Below are 12,026 nucleotides of genomic sequence, written 5' to 3' on the forward strand. Positions count from 1 at the left end.
CGTCCTCAACGATTAGCCAGAGATGATTTTTAAAATGAGAATATCTGAAATAAACTCGACTGCTCTCACAATCGAGAATACTAAAAATGAATCTGACCGCTCTCAAAAATTAAGTAAAAAAAGACGAAAAAGTAATCAAGCTTCCTTGTCCGGTACCGGATCGATCCCAAAATCTAATCACTTCTTGTCAGTCACGTTGCCAAAACATCCCAGAAAATTTCATCCGAATCCATCCAGTGGTTCTTGAGATATCTTGTCCACGGACAAACACGACTGAAAACAATACCTCCGCCTTAGCGAAGGAGGAGGTAATAAACACACATCGTTATTTCTACTTCTCCACTTTTGCCAACCTTCAGATATTCCATATAGTATAACAACACGTATTTGTGCTATAGTAGTTGGGGTTTGTATTGTGTGTATGTGTATGGGTGTAGATAAATCTGCTCGCCTGAGTGAGTTTATTTCCATGCCTTGACCCAGGAGTTTGTAGAGAATGCGGACAGAGAGGAGGCTGCATCAGCACTCCGCCGCTGCTTATGTTTTGATTACGGAAACTCTTGAGTTATGCGAAACGAAGCTGTTTTTAATCAGATATGAATGAAACGGGACACTCGGTTCAGCATTCGAATTTACGACATTAAAACCATGAGCGTAACACCCTAATCACTGGACCACAACCATAGGTTAGGTTAAATAGCGTATTTGTGCTGCCCTGTGTGTGTGTGTGTGTGTGTGTGTGTGTGTGTGTGTGTGTGTGTGTGTGTGTGTGTGTGTGTGTGTTTCTTGGCATATCTACCCCACTACCACCACCACCACCACCGCTTCACAACTGGTTGGTTTGTTTACATCATCGTAGCAGCGGTTTCGCAGAAAAGATGGAATACTTCTTTAATAACCACACTTAAAATAAAGTCCTGGAGTCGATTTGGACACTGCAGGGCGTTACACCAGCATGGTCGCAATCCAGCGGCTGAAAGGAGTAAAAGAGTAAACGTGTACATCTTGTACATGACAAAATTATGAAAAATAATTTCCACCGCAGCCAAAATCTGTTGGAAATGAGTATAGTACCAACACTGTATCGACTTGAAGGATGGTGAGAATTTGATGTTATATCGATCAGATTATTCGGCAAAGTATTTTGAAATAGAAAATAAATTACAGTTGCATCCTAGAAATTATATAAACCAATATAAAAAGCATTCTAATAATTTTCTTAATTTTTTAGTAATTTTCTTTTTTACCGAAATTATTTTTCAGTTGAACGATTCCATCTGCAAATCACACTATTGATTTCTCACATAAGCATAATGTCTCCCGTTTTGCTGGAGAAGGAAACAGATGATTATATTGATCCCACTCCTTGAGGCCTACTTCTTGCATCGACTTTCGCATGGGACAACAAGGAATATCAGCCCCCAACAGGATTTGAACTTAAAATGCAACGGGACGTAAGGAAATACGACATTTTTTTTTATCTTGTTCTTTTGTTTTCTGCTGAGAATAAATATGCGCCATGTATGTATGTATGTATGTATGTATGTATGCCATTGTTCAGTTTTATTTCAAGATTTGTTGTCAATAGAGAAAGAGACGGTTTCTAACCAAGATCCAAGGCTCCTTCACTGGAATTTCAACATCAACAAGGCATTTTTGTATGTATGTATGTATGTATGTATGTATGTATGTATGTATGCATGCATGTATGTATGCATTCTCATGCATATAGTTACATATCTAAACATGCTCATATATATTTAAGTGATAAAATCCTGGAAAGTTTTACAGATTTTTACAGCTCCAGTGACGGATTGGATCTGTAGTCTTTCAATCAGCTTTCTACTTTCTGGTTTTGAGAAACCCAATTTCTCAAGGTTGGTATTTAGGCAGTGTGTTACGTATCCCAGGGCTCCAATCATAACAGGTATAAACCATATGTATCTACTGTGTATGTATATGCATGTATGACTGTATGTATGACTGTATGTATGCATGTATGTACGTAGAGCCAGAGTGTATATGCAGATTTGTATGATTCTTTACTTATATGCTACATTTTTGGAAAGTTTTACATAGTTTCACTGTGCCATTTATGACTTATAGCTGCATGTATGTGTCGATGTATGTCTCTGACGTATGTATGCCCGTATCTATGTACGAACGCTTGAATAAATACACCTAATATCATCGGGTCGATCTTGCTCGGAATTTCATAACCCTGCTCCCTCCCCACACGTCTGTATTTTCCATGGTGTGTGATATTTCCTCTCAGTTTTATCCAATGTCGTCTGATGAATGAACGATATATATCTTCACAGAGCAATCAATACAATATCGACCATACAGAGGAGTAGAAAGTAGAATGTCATTAACCATCTCCGCCTTGCATATCTAGCGATATCCATTCAATAGAGCCAACACTTTTCTCTAAACGTGTCTCACACTTTAGGTAGCTTATTATACATTCTGTGTTTGGTAGGGTGTACTTTCCAGGACACATTCATAATGGCATGAAATATAATGCCATTCAACACGGTTTTACATGCTTTGGTTAATGTCCGAGTGAAAGAGCCATAATACAGCATAGATTCAATCACTGCGCGGACAAAAAAAAAAGAAAAGTACTTTTTAAGATTTGCTGATTGCCAGTATATTGCTTGGAGGTACGTGAAAGAATATACTGGTTCCGTAGAGCTGCTAGATAATAAGGCGATTGTGTCTTTCAAGTTGTATCATATTAATTCTGTTTTCATGGCGTTAACACAATATAACATAATGACATAAATTCGTGTCCATGCGGCGTTTCGAGAATATACTACAGGCATGGTTGTGATAGGCGTAGGCACGGCTGTGTGATTAAGAAGATTGCCTTGTAATCGCGTGTGTTCGGGTTCAATTTCACTGCGTGACACCTTCTGCAAGCGACGTCTATTATTGTCTCGACCCAACCGATACCTTGTGAGTGAATTTGTGGAAAATCTCTAGAAGCCTACGGTGGGTGGGTAAGTGGTTTTGCGTTTCTTCCCCCACAACTGCTTCACAGACTAGAATATAGGGACCAAGGTTGATTTGTGTGCGTGAGCGTGTGAATTTTCCAACCACATGGTTCGTGGTTCAATCCCACTGCATGGCACCTTGGGCAAGTGTTTGTTATTATGCCCTCGGTCCGACTAAGGCCCTGTCTTTGGATTTCGTAGATGGAAAAGGAAAGAAGTCCGTCGTACATACATACATATGACTGTTTTACTCTTTTACTTGTTTCAGGCATTTGACTGCAGCCATGCTGGAGCACCGCCTTTAGTCGAGCAAATCGATCCTAGGACTTATTCTTTGTAAGCCTAGTACTTATTCTATCGCTTCCTTTTGGCGAATCGCTATGTTACGGGGACGTAAACACACTAGCATCGGTTGTCAAGTGATGTTGGGGGGGGGGACAAACACAGACACACAAACAGTCACATATATACATATACATATATACGACGGGCTTCTTTCAGTTTCCGTCTACCAAACCCACTCACAAGGCTTTGGTCCACCCGAGGCTATAGTAGAAGACACTTGCCTAAGGTGCCGCGCAGTGGGACTGAACCCGGAACCATGTGGTTCGTAAGCAAGCTCCTTACCACACAGCCACTCCTGCTGCACAGAATTTTGTCAGTGAATCTAACGGTCTTTGTGTGTTATTTTAAATGGCTTATAAACACCTTCCACGCTGCAATTGTTTTCGTTTCAGCACACGATCTCAGATCAGGTCACTTGCTATGCAAGTACATCTCCTATATATATATATATATATATATATATATATATATATATATATATATATATATATATATATATATATATATATATATATATATATACATACATACATACATACATGGTCACATTTCTATGCGAATTGATAGATAGATAGATAGATAGATAGATAGATAGATAGATAGATAGATATAGATAGATAGATAGATAGATAGATAGATAGATAGATAGATAGATATTCCCATATAAATAAATATGCATCTGTACAAGTGTGTGTGTGTCTGTGTGTGTGTGTCTGTGTGTGTGTATACATGCGCGTACGAGTTAAAGCGCGTGCATGTATATGAGCTTGGCTCTAAAACACATTTCTGGAGATGCATTTCTACACAGGCACGCATTAACACGTTCGCGCGCACACACACAAATGCACACACACACACGCGCGCACACACACACACACACACACACACACACATACACATACACACACACACTTAGCTCTATGGAGATATTCGACACAAACCAATGTACATTTAAAGCTCATGGCATAGTCTTCCTTTTTTTCCTCTGTCTTTCCTCTGAATATTTCAAAGTATTCGGTCTAAACACACCTCTTCTGCCTACCCTTCGCTATACATTCTCATATATACACTCTCTCAGCTACGGCAGCATTTCTATATATTTATATACACATGATTGTCTCCGCCTCTCCCTCTCTCTTACCATGTATGTGTGTGTGCATGTGTGTGCATGTGTGTGCGTGCGTGTGAGTGTGCATATATAAATACATATATGCATATATATATAATATATATGCATATACGTATATACATAAATGATTTGTGTCATTTATACATATATATATATATGTGTACATGTATACATATATACACACGCATATATCTGTATCTATATATATATATATATATATATATATATATATATATATATATATATATATATATATATATATATATGAATGTATGTAAATATCAGCTTATATATTGCTGAGAGCGTCGCCTGGAATCGAATTGGAAATAAATTGACTCTCAAGATAGTACACGTGTGTGTGTGTGTGTATGTGTGTTTGCGTGTGTGTGTGTATGTGTATGTTAGCGTCTGTGTGTATCTGTGTGCATTGGCTTGCATGTAACACACCATATGTATGAGTGTATGCATGTTTATACATGGAAGTAGAGATTTAGGTATAGCTTCGTGCGGTTGATACGGATGTAAACTTTTAGAAGATGTGTCCGTGTTTTTGTAGATAGATGGATGGATCACGAGATCGGTCGATCGATCGATTGAATGATAGGTAGATATTTACCAATATTAACGATATTATGCACACTTATCACGTACAATAAATTAAATACATTTTACAGTACCGCGCGCGCAATATATATATGTGTGTGTGTGTGTATACTCACAAACATGTATGTATAGATGCTTGATTACGCATTTATGTTTACCTCTAATTGTTTGTTTTTTGGATCGTCCTGTGTATATATATTATTTTATTCTTTTATTTTTTAAAATTCTTTTATTTGTTTCAGGTATTTGACTGCGGCCGTGCTGGAGCACCGCGTTTAGTCGAGCAAATCGACTCCAGGATTTATTCATTGTAAGCTTAATACTTATTCTATCGGTGTCTTTTGCCGAACCGCTAAGTAACGGGGACGTAAACACACAAGCATCGGTTGTCAAGCGATGTTGGGTGGGGGTACAAACACAGGCACACAAGCACACATACGCACACACACACACACACACACATATATATCAGAGAGAGAGAGAGTGAGAGGAGAGCGGAATAAATAGATAGAGAGAGATATACGTACATACACACGCACACACGTACACACACACACACACACACATAATACACCTTTGTATAATTTCATACCTTCACACTACATAGTCTTTTTCTCTATTTCTCTTAATCTATCTCTCTCTTTCTCGCTTTCTCCCTCTCATACACACTCACATACATACACACGTATGCACACATACACACTCGCATATATACATGCGCATGTATACACGCACACACACACACACAAACGTACGCTTGCGCACACGCGCACACACATTCTCGCAACCCGCTCTGCCCCCCCCCCCTCCGCTTCTCATCTGCAGCATCTTTTCCATCACCTGATTGCAGAACACTTTGCTGTGCCACGAGATTTAACTCTCAGCAAAATATAAGCACTAATAGCATATTCAAAGACCCAGTCTTCGCTCACAGATTTGCACTAATGCTAAATAGCAGCATGATTATTGGGAGAGCGAGAGTGAGGGAGAGAGAGAGAGAGAGAGAGAGTGAGAGAGAACGAGTGGGAGGGAGAGTTAGAGAAAGTGTGTGAAAGAGCGTGTGTTATCTGTTGTGAGAGCTTTCTCCCTTTCCCTCTCTCTCTCTCTCACTTATTCTCTCTCTCTCTCTCACTTATTCTCTCTCTCTCACTTATTCTCTCTCTCTCACTTATTCTCTCTCTCTCACTTATTCTCTCTCTCTCTCTCACTTATTCTCTCTCTCTCTCTCTCACTTATTCTCTCTCTCTCTCACTTATTCTCTCTCTCTCTCTCACTTATTCTCTCTTTTTCTCTGTCTCTCTCTGTCTCTCTCTCTGAAGATTTACGTAGATTCATATAAACGGTTGCTAAATAAGAAAAAAAGCAATGGAGAGACGAAGAGAGAGACAGAGAGAGAGAGAGAAGGGGGGAGGGGAGAGACTTGGGAAGGAGAGAATGTTTCAAGGAACGCGAGGACGAGGGAGAAGAGAGAAAGGACTAAGCAAAGAAGAGGAGAAGAAGGTGTGAGAGAGTAATGATGAGGTACATGGAGGGGGAGGCTAACAGAGAAAGGAAGAAAGAAAGAAAGAAAGAAAGAAAGAAAGAAAGAAAGAAAGAAAGAAAGAAAGAAAGATAGAAAGAAAAAAGGCATAATGGGTGGTAGAAAGAGGAAAGACATTGGCTGGATGACAGAGAGAAAGATAGAGAGTAAGAATGATAGAGAAAGAGGAAGAGAAAGAGAGAGATATGGAAAGTAGACGGGTGAGAGGGAAGGGGAAGGGGTATGTTTGCTCGTTTCGTCGTCCTTATATCTGAGATATTGTAACACAACACTATGAATGTAGGTCGTAACCGGGGAGGAATCAGATAAGGGTTCCAATTTCACCTCATCTCAGTAATGCCACACCCAGCGCCACCACCACTGCTAAAACTACTACTACGACAGCTAATAATAATAATAATAATAATAATAATAATAATAATAATAATAATAATAATAGTTTTTTTTTTACCCCTGTGTCACTTTGATGGCATGCGCTGCTCTCTTACTTAACAATAATAATAATAATGCCCTGATGCAGTACCAGGCAGTGGCTCTCATGGCTTCTCATCTTAACTGATTGGAAGTGTTATCATGCACATTGTTTTGTCTTGGTATAAAAGATGGGCTACAGCAAATATTCTGCTTAATACGATAGATCTGCTGGTTAGTTGTTTGACCTTAAATAGTTGAACATGTCCCTTAGTAGCTGAGGATATGTGCATATCTGATCACGAGCAGAAGTAGTGAGGAAGCATCATAGTCATGTGTTGAGAGGAAATGTTGGGGGTTTGGATATTTCACCTGTGGAAACATGGGTGTTTCGTTCAACATCCTTAAACTACCCTTATTCAGGAACCTTTTGAGCGGGATAGGCTACGCGACCTGAAGAAAATTCTCTCTCTGAGAGATTTAGAATTAATAATGTTTCTATTTATTAGATCAGTGATTGTGTGTCACATTGAAAACTATGTATTTTCGAACGGGATGTCAGTAGCGCCGTATAGCCAAGCAGCTAATGTGTGGTGAGAAAGTGCAATAACCCAGAAACCAGTCCACAGATGTTGCCTTGTGATGGAACTGGGTGCTGAGCTCCCCTGTTCGAAAATATAAGGACGCATATTGTGTCGTATAGCCAGCTGGAAACGACGTTTCCTGGGGCTAAACAACAGTAACATTCGTCCCATCCAGGACTGCCACATTATGTTATCAAATAGTCTTTACTTTAAAGAGATGTTACTGAATATCTCTCTTTGAGAGATTTAGATATAATAATGTATCTGTTTATTAGATCAGTGGTCTACTATGTGTGTGTGTGTGTGTGTGTGTGTGTGTGTGTGTGTGTGTGTGTGTGTGTGTGTGTGTGATTGAAATTTCGTTGACAGAAATTGTAGGAAAGACCGTCGATGAGACGGTTGGTGTTCCCATGTCGCAGTCTTAATCTGCTTCCCGTTTTCATCCAACCAGTTGACCCTTGGATGCCTTTAGAGAATCTGCTTTTTTGCAAACATTCGATCAGGTCTCCTGTTTAAGAACAACTTCATTTAATCATCCCAAATTTCTCACAAGTCCTCCAACGGATCATGTCTGCTGCCTTACTATCAATAATTAAGCTATTACAACAAAAACCAAGCAAAAACACTATCGAAGCAAGCCAATCAGTTCCTGCTCTCGACCGGTTTTGCTTTTTAAATAACCTTGAAGATTTTGGTGCGTTGCCAAGCAATTGTTTTTATCCATATTTTTTCTCATCTAATTAGGAGATAGCAAACAAAGCATATCTAATTGTAATTATTGTCGCGAGAGTAGCTAGTTGGCAAGACTGAAGGAGCCCCAAACTAAAACCTTTCTGCTACCTTTTTATACCTTTTTATGCCTTCATATCTATCATTTTATACAATAAACAATACGAATGCATTATTAAACCAACAGCCTTATTGTTCGCAGGATTGTATTGATATAAAAAGTTATTACTATAATTAATTATGTGCGATTGTAGATGAGTTAAGAAAACACATGTGTCATGTTTAGTAACGAGCCTGTATCTCCAGAGTTCAAAACCCACCGAATTTCGATCTATCTATTCTTATGGTTGAAATAAATATAAGAGATGCTGATTTTTGTAGGTGTTCTAGCTTCACACTTGCACCAATCTTTTTCAGTCATGTTCGTGGTTGAGTGTTCATATTTCCAAATGCACCAATTACTGTTGGTTTCTCCTCATTGACCAAAAGCTTCGTATTTCCCGCATCAAATTGCCATAGCTGTTTCTTCTTCTTCTTCTTCTTCTTCTTCTTCTTCTTCTTCTTCTTCTTCTTCTTCTTCTTCTTCTTCTTCTTCTTCTTCTTCTTCTTATTATTATTATTATTATTATTATTATTATTATTATTATTATTTCCGCTGGGGCCGACTTTGCCTTTCATCCTTTCGAGGTCGATAAATTAAATGCCAGTGAAACACTGGGGTCGATGTAATAGACTAGTCGCCTCCCCAAAAAAATTTCAGGCCTTGTGCTTTTAGTAGAATGGATGATCATCATTATTATTATTATTATTATTATTATTATTATTATTATTATTATTATTATTATTATTATTACTATTATTGTTATTATTATTATTATCATTTTCTCTTTATGACTAGTTTTATTGGATCTCCTGGAGTCTTCCATGCGTAGCGGGCTTACTACCTGCAGACTACGGTACCATGCCATTTGTTCTTTTCAGCCATCTAATACTTCCCTGATTATTCTGGCCATGCCAAGGAGGCAAACCTTTTGTAACAGTTCTACTGGGCACTCTGTTCCAATTTCCTTTATATTCCTCTTGATGCCTTCTGATACTGTTCCTAAGGACCCAACAATTATTGGCACTATCTTCACCTTCTTTATTTTCCATAGCCGGGCTATTTCGTACATAAGAGGGTTGTTATAATCTATCTTTTCGCCTTCCTTCTTAACTATTCGTGGGTCAAAGGGGCACACAACACCAACCATATAGCACATGTGGTGCACCTTGTCCACCACCACTAGGCCCGGTCTGTTATGCTCTAGGACTTTCGGATCCGATAATTTCGTCTTGTAATAAGAGCAAAGAAAGAGGAAAATAAGGAAAAAACAATTAGAAAGAACAAAAAGAAATGGCACAAAAGACAAAACAGCATCAAGTACGTATCTACACCAAACACCACTAAATTCACAAAAAACATCACCTCTACCACCTCCACTACTAACAACAGAAAGAAAATCCGCAGACGAAACATCGATGAAGAAACAACGAAAAAACATACAAATACCACAACTTCAACATAAACAACAGCACTAACGAAATACGGAACACCACCCACGACAACAAATTGCTCTCGCATCCAATTTTGTGTCAGTAAGAAGGAATATAAAGATCTCTCTAATCTTGCATAAGTCCCTTTCAAAGATAACACCGCATTTGTCTTTGAACAGACGAAACTGAATTAAAGAAAAAAATAATTTGAAAAAGCGCCTTCATTAAACATCAAATAGTTGGAAAGGAAAAGAATAGTGATACTTCTAGAAATGATAAAACTATCAAATTAATACTAATGATCACACGAACAGCAACATTACTAAAGATCCTCTCTCTCGCACACACACACAAATGCAAACACACATACACACAAACACAAACACACATACACACAAATACAAACACACATACACACAAACACAAACACACATACACACAAATACAAACACACATACACAGTATACCACTCATAAATAATACTCAAGTTTTTCATTTGCTAAATTCACCACTTATATATGAACTCTTGTTATGGACCATCTATCTGAAAATACAAATGTTTGGCGGCACTATGCAACCAAAACAAGTGCGTGGTTGCTTGAAAGCATCCCACAAGTACGAAAGGGAGAATTCCTAGTTTTGCGCTTTTAAAGTTTCAAGGACTCTACTTGTGGGGCCCGATTTACCAGTTAGATGAAACAAGAAAGAACTATTCTCCTCTAGAGTATGGTATTGTGCCTAAATCAAAAACTATTAAAGGTAAATGAGCTGGCAGAATCACTTGAGCGTCGAAAAATGCCTTGCGACTTTTCCTCCGGTTCTTTATGTTCGGGGTTCAAATACCACCGAGGTCAACTTTGCCTTTCATTTTTGCGAAGTCGATAAAATGAATTACCAGTCAATTACGGGTTGGGAATCGACTAAGCACTCTCTGCTAAAAATTGCTGGGCTTGTGCCAAAATTTGAAACAATTATTGCCGTCATTTTCATTCAAAAAGGCGGCTAGCGGAAGCAAAATAACATACATCTCCCATTTCGTAACATTACGTCCTGTTTTCAAATATTACTAAGGATGACTCTGACGATAATCCGGAGCCATATGGTTGGTAAAGAAACTACTTACTACACAGCCACTCCTGCGCCATAATGTCTAGATCTACTCCATTTGTAGATGTCCCACTTCCCTCTGGTCGAAGTCCTATATTTCTAGGTGCAGCTGTCCTGCATTTCCTGCAAAAACCTCCCCTACTTCACGACACATACTCTATATTTTATGTATAGAAATACCATATTCTTCAAACAGAAATCCTATGTATCTTACATAGATGTCATACAATTTATGTATAGATGTCCTATAGAAGTGTCAAGTACTGACCTCTCGATCTAAGGCAATCATCACTGCCATAAATAATTCAATTAGCCATATGTGTGAAAATAATCAGGAAATATATTTGTCTTGATTTTTTTATGACTGTTTTGTGTTTTTCTTTCTTTTTCATATTTGTTTTGTTCATGTGTGGTTCGCTATGTTCTGTTTTTCTTGGAGACACAAATCGATATTGGTATTTCAACCTAACATCAAAGACAGCTTTTTGTACCAGAACAGTTATTAGTTTTCTCCTTGGTGAAAATAGATGACCTACCATTGAAATATATAAGATATTACTCATACCACATGCTAGGAAGGCTCTATGTGGCCGCTAGAAATAGCAACCAATTTCTTCTCAAACCAAACACTGGAATTCTATTGGTGATAGGCATTCGCTGTCAGAACTCAACTGCGGCTAAGCAACAATATATACACGTATACACACACACATATATATATCTCCAAGTAAGTTTTATCTTATATATATATATATATATGTGTGTGTGTGTGTGTGTGTGTGACAAAGGGTGTTAGAACACCAACAACGCTAGAAATAAGAAGTTAAATGCCCTGTTGCTGCAGTCTACACACACAAGTGCATGCAGAAAGGGCTCTGCAGCATCAGAGCACTTTAGCTCTTATTTCTAGCATTCTAGGTGGTCTTACATCCCCTGTCTATTTACTGACAATTAGGGTTTACCTTGTCGGTGAGACATTGCTAAACTGCTGCCTAAGCTTATTATATGTATGTGTGTGCGTGTGTGTGTGTATACACATATATATA

The 12,026-nt window shown here is 38.3% G+C and overlaps 1 long non-coding RNA gene across 1 annotated transcript in view; it reads left to right on the plus strand.

The window, feature by feature from the left end:
* Window positions 1–11,341, plus strand: part of LOC106869420 (uncharacterized) — a 56,310-nt gene extending 44,969 nt beyond the window's left edge. Inside the window, exons 2-3 of the long non-coding RNA XR_001409399.3 lie at window positions 1,264–1,454; window positions 5,319–11,341. This is a non-coding gene — a long non-coding RNA (uncharacterized LOC106869420). The remainder of the gene's footprint in view (window positions 1–1,263; window positions 1,455–5,318) is intronic.
* Window positions 11,342–12,026: the final 685 nt, after the last annotated feature.

Source organism: Octopus bimaculoides, chromosome 10 (genome assembly GCF_046866305.1).
Source record: "Octopus bimaculoides isolate indiv1 chromosome 10, ASM4686630v1, whole genome shotgun sequence".
NCBI classification, from domain to species: domain Eukaryota; kingdom Metazoa; phylum Mollusca; class Cephalopoda; order Octopoda; family Octopodidae; genus Octopus; species Octopus bimaculoides.